Raw genomic sequence first — 9,395 nt, forward strand, 5'->3', positions numbered from 1 at the left:
TCGCCCCGCCCTCCTCCCCGCCTCGCGGAGGGGCGTGTTGTTTACCGGCGGCGATTGGCCACCGACAGAGGCCGGGTCTGTCCTGATTGGCCAGACCAGTTCTGCCTCCGCCCCGCCCAGTGCTCCGAGCCCTGGCAACCGCGACGAGCCCGCGCGCGCGCGCCCTGAGGCGGCGGCGGGGGCGTGGCGGAGCTCACCCTCAGCGCTCCCGTGTCCCTGCACCGCCTGTCCCACACCGCTCCCGTGTCCCCACACTGCCTGTCCCACACCGTTCCTGTGTCCCCACAGCGCTCCCGTGTCCCTGCACTGCCTGTCCCTCATTGCTCCCGTGTCCCCACACCGCCTGTCCCGATACAGGATAAAGATGAATGCTGACCTGACTGGAGCAGCCTGAGGATGCTCAGCCCCCACAGGTCAAACTCTCCGTGTAACTCTGCGGGATTCTCCTCATGTTGTTCCTTGAGGGTTCCAAACACCCGTCTGGATTTAAAACCCTTCCATGTCCTACTTCACACCAAGAGATTTCCATGCAGCCCAGTGTTGCAGTGGTTTTGGGATGTGCCCTTCCTGTGGAATGAATCGAAGGCCCAATGGGTCAGGATGGAGGTGGTGGATCAAACTCCTGAGTCAAAGGCTGCATCAAAGGGCTCCTCAACTTAATGGAGTGCTCAGGACCAGATAAAATAAAATAAATAATTGCCTGGAGGCTTTGTGGGGCTGTTCCAACGTGCTCATGGACAAACACAAAGGGACAAATGTCCTGGGACAAACCCAAAGCGCAGCGATTGGATGTGTGGAAACACTGGAGACAAAAGTCTGGGCAGGTGACTTGGGCAGATTAGTGCTGGGTTTGGCCTGGTGAGGTTCCACAGCTCCAACAAACAGAAAATGTTCACGAAATGTCACAGGCTGGAAAAGTAAATCCGCCTTCTCCACCGAGCCATCAGCAGCGCTGGGCTCTGCCAAGCTCTATTTCGAGGCACAGTCCCTGTGTGCAGTGCCAGTGATGATGGCCAACACCTCCCTCAAGTTTATTTTGATGCCAAGGACTCCGAGACTGCTGTAAACACGCACGGCTTTTCCTCAGGGTGCTCCTGATGTGGGCTGGAGTTCCTGTAGGTACCAGCAGATGTACCTGACCATCCCTCCCGTCCCACAGGCTGATTTCTGGGGAGGATAAAAGCTGTTGGAGACATGGACCTGCTCCGGATTGAACACCTGCTCTTCATGGAACTGACTTCCAGCCAGCTGCATGCAGTGACATCATTCAGGTAATGTTTACGGGATGAGTCTCTCAGCTCCAGCCTCTGGTATCCAAATCCCCTCAGCAGTTGCTCCCTTCTTTTCTTCCCCACATTCCAAAATGTATCCTGCTATCACAGAGATGGAGTATGGACGTCCTTCCCCCTGTAGGAAAGCACTTAGCGGAACACGTGTTCCAGCTCACCTAAAAGGACAAAAAGGGTTCACTTTGTAAGCACAGAGCATGACAGCTCCAAAGGTACCAGTTCAGATACCTGCTTGAACACACACATTCCTTTCCCTTTACTAATTTAAACCTAATAGAACACTCTGAAAAATTATCCCTCATATCTCATGTAGCCTAAGGGGGGAATCTCTTATCAGAGCATGGCTCGTTTCCCAAGTTAGGAGAGAGGGATTTCTGCCCCATCTTTGTTCCTCAGTATTAACTCACTTGTTGAAAATAGCTCAGCAGGATCAAGGGAAAAAAAAAAAAAAAAAACAAACCAAAAAAACACAACCAAACCCCAAGGATCCTCAATACAAGTGATGTACTGCACCTTTGGAATTAAAACCAGGGAAAATAAGTCTGCTCCCTGTGCTGCCTGGACCTGGCAGAACAATGGAGTGTTGTGGGCAAAGGAGGAGTCATGTTGAGGTCAGCAAAAAAAAATCTGTTGTTGTTTTCTATTTTTTCCCTTATGCAAGGAATAATTTTCTTTCAATGTGGCATTTATTTGGGATTCAGGGAAATGAGAATGTGGGGGGAGAATGAGATGTGTGCCCAACATTCTGAGGAAACACCATTTACCTCTTCTGTAACGTGCTGTGCTTTACAGAGCAGCAATTCCTTCCTGACATTCTTTGGGAACCCAAAGATGCACATCCTATTTAACAGGGATTATTGTGACCAGCCTGGCTAAACCATCTTCCAATATGGCCTGGCAAAACTTGTCCAGGCATGCCCAAAGCAGCTCCCCAGGAATGGCTCTGGGTGGCTATGGCACAGGGGTGTTGATTGGGCCCTGTGGCATGTGGATTTCCACACTGAAACAGGATTACAAACCCTGCTGATTAGGGGACACAGAGTAATTAACGCTCCAGACACAGCCATTGTCTGCCCACTCTGGACACCCACGGAGGAAAAACAGGGGTCACTTGGAACAACAGCTCCCTTGAGCCACTTATGCAAAGAGCCTCACACAATTTACAGCCCCTAATTAATCCAAGTGCCCCTTATAATGCTCCATACCCCATTATTCCGGTATGGAGGACAGCAGTCTCAGGGTAGTGTTTTAATACAAAATACACATATTAGAAAACATCTATCAAGGCTCCACCTGTACACACACTGGGAAACAACTCGCAGATTCTGTTGCTTCAAGAGTAATGGGATTAGTGCCTAGGGGATAAAAGCTATCAAAACCTTGGCGTGGGCTTCCCCTCACCAGGCCTTTTGGGAAGGAACAAGTCTAGGAGATGAAATGATTCGAAAATCTGCCAGAGTTTAAACCTTGTTCCCCAGACAGCAGCCCCTGAGGAAAAGTGGCATTTGATCCCCCAGTAGCCATGGGAGCAATGTTCCCACTGGTCCAGCTCCTGTCTGCCCAGAGGAGTGTAATTCCACACCTCTCACCTGGTGCTCCTGGAAATCGAGTTCAGCATTCATAAATAAATGAATTTATTCAGATTTATCGCTTGCTGCCCATGAGATCAAAGGAGAGCAAGGCATCCCAATAGGAGATGAAAGGGAAGAGATTCACTGGACAAAGCCAGAGAGGAGCAGTGACAGTACCTCTCCCAGAGACCACACCCCGAGTTCCAAGCAGCTGCTGGAGTAAGGAAGGGAGAGGGCAGAAAAGAGAAACCCAGCACATTTGCTTGGGAAACTCAGAGCACAAATCCCAAACACAAATCAATGGAAACTTAGTAAGTTTAGGACAGAATCTCTGTTATAATTTAAATAAATCTGTCATGGACTGATAGCACATGCTTTGCTTACTGAAAATAACAGCTGCCTTATTTATATAAGAACCCCTATACCAGCACAGTTGCACCATAGTTGTGGGACAAGACTCCCAAGATGAGTTTCCTAAAAGAGAGAAGCCCAAAAACCTACTGGGAAACAGTTTATTTCTTAGAAAATGTTCTTATTCCGAGTATAAAACTTGTAAAGCATAGCTAAAAACTAAATTGCATGCAGTGCTAAAACCCTGATTCTTGAAGGAAATTCCAAGTCCTCACTGAGAATTTTCACTGACACAAAAGGATTCTGTTCCAGAAATAACACCAGGGACAGGCCCCTGCCTATTATGTCACAGCTCTGAGCGAGCCCATGTGTACCATGTAGGGAACCAGAGAATTCCATGATCCCTGACAGCAGCAGAGCAGGAGGAAGAGGCTGCAGAGCGAGCTGGCTCTGTGCTGAACCCGATGCTCTGCCTGTGTTTTCATGGAGGCCTCTCTCCACACACAGAGCTGGAAAGCTCCAGAAAGCGCTCAGGAGCAAACACAGCGCGAGTCCAGCGCTACCTGTTTTTTTAGGATCATCAAATCTCATTGGAGAGGGTTTAGAAATGGCTCTGGCACGACAAGAGGAAGGAGGAGCCTTGCAAAGCCTCGTGTAAAGACAGCATGAAGGAAGGCACTCCTGGTGACTTCACCAGGGCCATGGCCACACCACCTGCAGCTCTGTTGCTCATGGGTTGTAGCTGCCCCGCCTTGTCCAAACTTCACTCTATGGTCACCGAGAAACAGGAAGGAAGCAGCATGGACTCCTGATCTGTGACACATTTCAGAACTCGTCCAGTCACCGCAATTATTCATGATTGCTGTGAGGGGTGGATGCAGGTACCACCCTTTGCCTTAGTCCTCGCTGGCTCCCACTGCAGCTACTGCCAGAAACCTACCCTGCATCTCTGGGCCTGATAAAATCCAGCTCCCTGCCTTTTGCAGCTCATCACTCCAGCTGCACGGACCCACTGCTGCAGGCAGCACCTCCACAGCAGCTGGAGGGGCAGCCCCACTCCTGCTCCCACTGAGGAACCTTCCAGAAGCCCAGGGAAGGCCAGCAAACGGCAATAATCTGCCCTCAGTGAGAGTTAAATTGTCTGAAAGGCAGCAGTGTGTTTCAATAGCCTCCTGCTTGCCCAAGCATGACCACAGAACCAGCAGTTGGCTCAGAGGCCTCCTTTAATAACCATTTGTTACTGGAAGGTGCATTTAATTCACGGTATATTTTTGTCACTTACTTTAAGTGGGTTCTTTTATTTAATTGACAGGATAATTTTAGGCAGTGTTGTACTTAAGGCTTTGGAAAGTTTTGTTGGTTTTTCTTTTTTAGAAAGGTGGTTCTGCATAATTTCAGGAGGCGTTTTCAAAAATCACAGGGATTCTGCATAAATGGAATTTAAATTAGTCATTAAAAGTTAAACCAAGGAAAAAAATAAAGGCAGTCACCTTCCTGCCTGTAGAACTAGGCAACTGCTGAGTAAAATTATTTGCTAGGAAGCATTCAGCTACAAGAACTGGATATTGTAAATTTATTTTATGATTTTACACTTATTTTCTAATTTAACATTCAATTTTCCATAAAAGATGAGAAGCCCTTAATTATCTCACAAAATGCTCCTTTCTCTCCTTTCCCAGGCTGTCTTAAATTCTTGTATGTCTCCTGCCAAAACTGAGATCCTGGGACAATGTCTTCTACACTTTGCACAGGGATAATCGTTAATTATGAGATCGCATCAGCCGGTACACAATTCTCTTTATCAGCCAGTACAAACACAGACTATCACAGATGGAAGGGTTTTTCCAGCTGGAAACGTGAAAAATTTCAGTCCGGTGGATCGGTTATCCCTACTGCAATAACAGGCAGCTGGATATTCTGCAAGCCTTGTGGCTCTGCTGCCCTTATCCCTGTGCCAGTAGGGAATATTCCAGCTCCCCCCTTGCTTTCCAAACGAGACAGACTGCTCCGAGAGGGGTGAGCGGAGATGCACAAAGCTCCACGCCCAGCCCCACAGATGTTTCCCCAGGAACAGCTGCAGGAACATTGCCAGCATAGCTCTGTCTCGGGATATCGCATCCAGGCACGTTTCACTCACACACCCCTGCTCCCTGCCAGAATAAATAATCCAGATCGACTTCCTCAGATGCACCCACAGCAAACGGGATCCTAATCCACACACAGGAGTGCAAGTTATCCATTGGGAAAGGCACATCTACAGCCGTCACAGCAACACTACTCTTTTTGTAAGGTTGTGAACTCCTACAGTGCTGATATCAACTCCCCAGGACACAAAACACCCAATTATAAATATTGATCTCTGCAGGAAAGCGTAGCCACAGCCAGGTAATTAACACGAACTGCCTTTAAAAAAACAGAAAATCAAGGAATTCTGATGTTTTAGAAGGGAAAAAAGGAATAAAACCTGTATTCAAGGACACCACTCTGCCAATACTGAGAAGGTAAAACTGGGAATGCTGCTAAGGAGGAGGCACGTTTGTGCCACTGTTGGTGTTCTTGCATGTTCTGACATGTGCTTCCAATTAATAATCTATTTTCTGGGAAGAATGATGGATTTACTGGTGGCACCCCCAGGGTGAAGGGGACAGTCTGAAGATATTACTGTCACCAAGTTAAATGAAATAGAGCTGGAACAGAACACGTTCCAAAGAGCAAAGCAAACGGCAGAAAATAGCAGCTCTGGTTGAGAAAATTACATTATGGGGCTGTTTATTTAGTAAAACTAAATCAGGTAAAAAGGTTAATTTAGTGTCTGCAGCTCCTCTCTCAGAATTAATCACTGCGTGAGGTGAAAGAGGTGCTTCATCTGCTAAATGTGAGCACGTATTTGACTGTTCTGGATGAAAGCAGAACTGTGTCCTGGTGTTCTGAGGAGCTCCATGCTGGGAACAGATAGGAAGGGAATCTCGCGCAGCTCAAAGAGAAGGGTTTGTTTTCCTAGTAAATAATTTAAATTCCTGCTGGTAGGAAGAGCAGGGTGGGAACAGCTACACAAAGTCCTGAGAGGCCTTTGTGGAGATGTTCCACTCGAGCTGACACTCCTGTCATTCCACTGACGGAGGTTTCTAAGGCCAACAGCCCTCCTCAACAGCTGTGCTGGAAAGCTACATTTAGGCTCCAAGAAATTAAGGAGCCTGCATCTAGTCTCCTTTTTTCCTTTGCCACATTCTTCAGGAATACTGGGGTTTGAGGGGGTTTTAAAATTTTCTTTTAAATTTTAAATTTATTTTTTTTTCCCCAAAGGGCAGCTAATTATTGTCTGTAGGAACAAGCACACCTGATGCACTCACAAGGTGGAACAGACTAATAATTTGTATATACTGATTTTCACACTGCTTACTTGGAAAATCAGCATTCCATCGACTGCTTCATTGCACAAAAGAAAGGGCGAAGGTTTTTCAGAAACTGCTAGTGATTTTGTATAGCTCAGTTTTCACAGAGACGAGACAGTTCAGTGCTCAAACCCCATTTCATTCCCCTGGGAGAGTTCCTTCGTGCTGATAATTTTTCCTTGACAAGCACTTACTCCCTGGAAGCTGAGCAAAGCCTTGTCAGGTAATTTCACCATAAACAATGTTTTTAGGGTTCTCCTTGCTTTCTTCTGCTGCTTTCCACAACATTCCACATTTGCAAGCTGCCCCTCTCACAAAGAAAACGGAGTTTAACTTTCTTTTCAGCTTCTGGAAAACTGAGAAATCCGTTTGGTTTTTTTTTTTAAGGTTTTGTTTTTTAAACCAACATGAACATTGTCTCCTCTGGGCTGATCAAAGCCTGCTTGCTACCTGAAGGATCACAGGTTAGCAATAAATACAGATAAGTTACGTAATGGCTGGAGTCAGAGCACAAACACGGTGCTCACTCCAGGGATCACTGGACTTGCTCTGTCACACAGGGAGCTTAGCTGCTGAACCCAAACAGTTCAGCTGTTCTCTTTATTTTTTTTTTTACCAGTTATTTTTAAAAGTCTGCATGTTTGCAGCCCCTCGGGATATTCAAATGCTGTACAAACTATTTTAATGCAGCCTCACAACCTGCCTGGCACAAAGGTGAGTTTCCCCTTGCTCTGAGGCTGCCGTGTGATTTGAACTGCCCGAGCTGAGCTTTGAGTGCACCTCAGTTGGGTGGGTATGAAAATTATGGAAATCACCATTAACCTTTGCATCCCTGGTTAAAGATCCTTCCCTGGTTAAAAGTCCTACCCCCTGCCACGGGCAGGGACACCTTCCCCTATTCCAGGCTACTCCAAGCTCTGTCCAACCTGGCTGCGGACACTGCCAAGGATTCAGGGGCAGCCACAGCTTCCCTGGAAGGCTTCCACACCCTCACAGGGAAGGATTTCCTCTAAAATCCCACCTAACCCTTGTCTTTCTTGTCAGCACGAAGCCCTATTGCCTCTTCCATCTCTCCCTGCAAAAGAGGCCCAAACACACGGAGTTCAGGCTCCATCTCCTTCCCAGCAGTGCTGCCAAATCCCGTGGTCGTGGTCACTGCCACAAACTACCACTGGGATTTGGGAAAACTGCCACAGCTTTACAGACTTCTGAAACACTGACTCTTAGGCAACCCAGAATTAGAATGGAATTGTGAAAGAGAGATAAAATTCCAGCAGGACTTGCCCTTCTCGACACCTTCTAAAAGCCATATTCTGTTTCAAGATAAAAATGAATAAAAATGGAAGGGAGCAGCACATGGCAGGCTTGGATTTGAAGAACGGCTCACCCTGAGCATAGAGGAGCTGCTGCAGCAAAAATAGCCTTTCATTTCAGTCTTATTACGTTACTAGGGAAAGGGTTAAAAAAAGCTTGAGATGGATGATTTTTTTGCAAACTGATTCAGAGTTAATTTGCTGGAAAACTAATAGAAAAAAAATCTATGTTCTCTCTCAATGATTTATGCCACTGTGCTTATTATCTCCAGAGGAAATCCTCCTTTGTGTGCTGTCTGAACAGCCAATAACTACAGATATTGGAAGGAGTTTAAAGAAAACAATTTGCCTTTGCTCTGAACTTCTTGCTTTTATCTCCTCATTTCAACCTCTGGTGGTGCGGCAAGATTCTGACGCTCATCACCGTGCCAGGATTTGCATGGCAAGTATTTATTCTTTTCCTGGTCTTTGCTGTACAGTATTGTAACACAGCTCTAAACCCATTAAAAAAAAAAAAAAAAAAAAAAAACCCAAACCCCAAAAAAAAAAAAAAAAAAAAAAAAACAACAACAAAAAAAAACCAAAACAAAACAAAACAAAAAAAAAAAAAAACAAAAAAAAACCAAAAAAAAGGCTTTGGTTACAAAAGGATTTAAACACTCAAAAGCTTGTCCAGTTCTCAGGGAATAAACGGAGCTGAGACAACAGCTCAGCTTCCACAGCACTTCAGGCATCTTGTGCTGTCAGTGGGAATGCCAGAGACAGGTTGGAAACGACACGGAAAAGGGACAGTGCTGCAGGCCTGCGTGCCGGGGAAGGCCTAAGGAAGTAAATGAAGTCCAGGGCAAATCCCTGTTTACATTCTGCAGCGCAGTAAACAAGGCATCACCAGGGTTAACACAGGGACCTCTGTTCCACCACACACAGGCTGCGAGACACAGGATGCGCAAGGAACAGGCGAGACCATGACACTTCCGCCGAGGATCGGCACAACTCGGGGCTTACTGACAGTTAACTCAGAAATAAACACCTTTTGCCGTCGCCTCGCCAGGGTTTTAAACGCCGCTTTACCGCCCGTCCCCGGCCCTGCCCGGAGCCCCCCCCACAGCGCCCTCACGGAGCCGCGCACGCGCGGCAGAGCACACCGCGCCATCCGCCACTGCCGCGCGATGCTTCCGCCAAGGAAAAGAGTCCCCGCCATCCCGTCCCCCCCGCCGCCCCTCACAGCCACCGGGGCGGGGGGAGAACCGGGAGAGGAGAACGGGGAAGGGAGAGCCGCCTCCAGCCGCCGGCGGCCTCCCGCGTCCCTGACGCGGGGCTTTGTCCGCTGCCGGCGGCGCTGAGGCGAGGCGGTTCCGCGCCGAGGGGCGCTCGCGCCGCCTGGCCGGCGCTTCTTCCTCCCCCCTCCCCTTCCCCTCCCCGAACCCCCCGGGAAGCGGCTGGCTGCGGCGGGCTGCCTCTCGCTCCCCTCCCCTCCCT

The sequence above is a fragment of the Passer montanus genome, unplaced genomic scaffold (assembly GCF_014805655.1).
Source record: "Passer montanus isolate IOZ18808 unplaced genomic scaffold, ASM1480565v1 scaffold210, whole genome shotgun sequence".
Classification (NCBI taxonomy): Eukaryota; Metazoa; Chordata; class Aves; order Passeriformes; family Passeridae; genus Passer; species Passer montanus.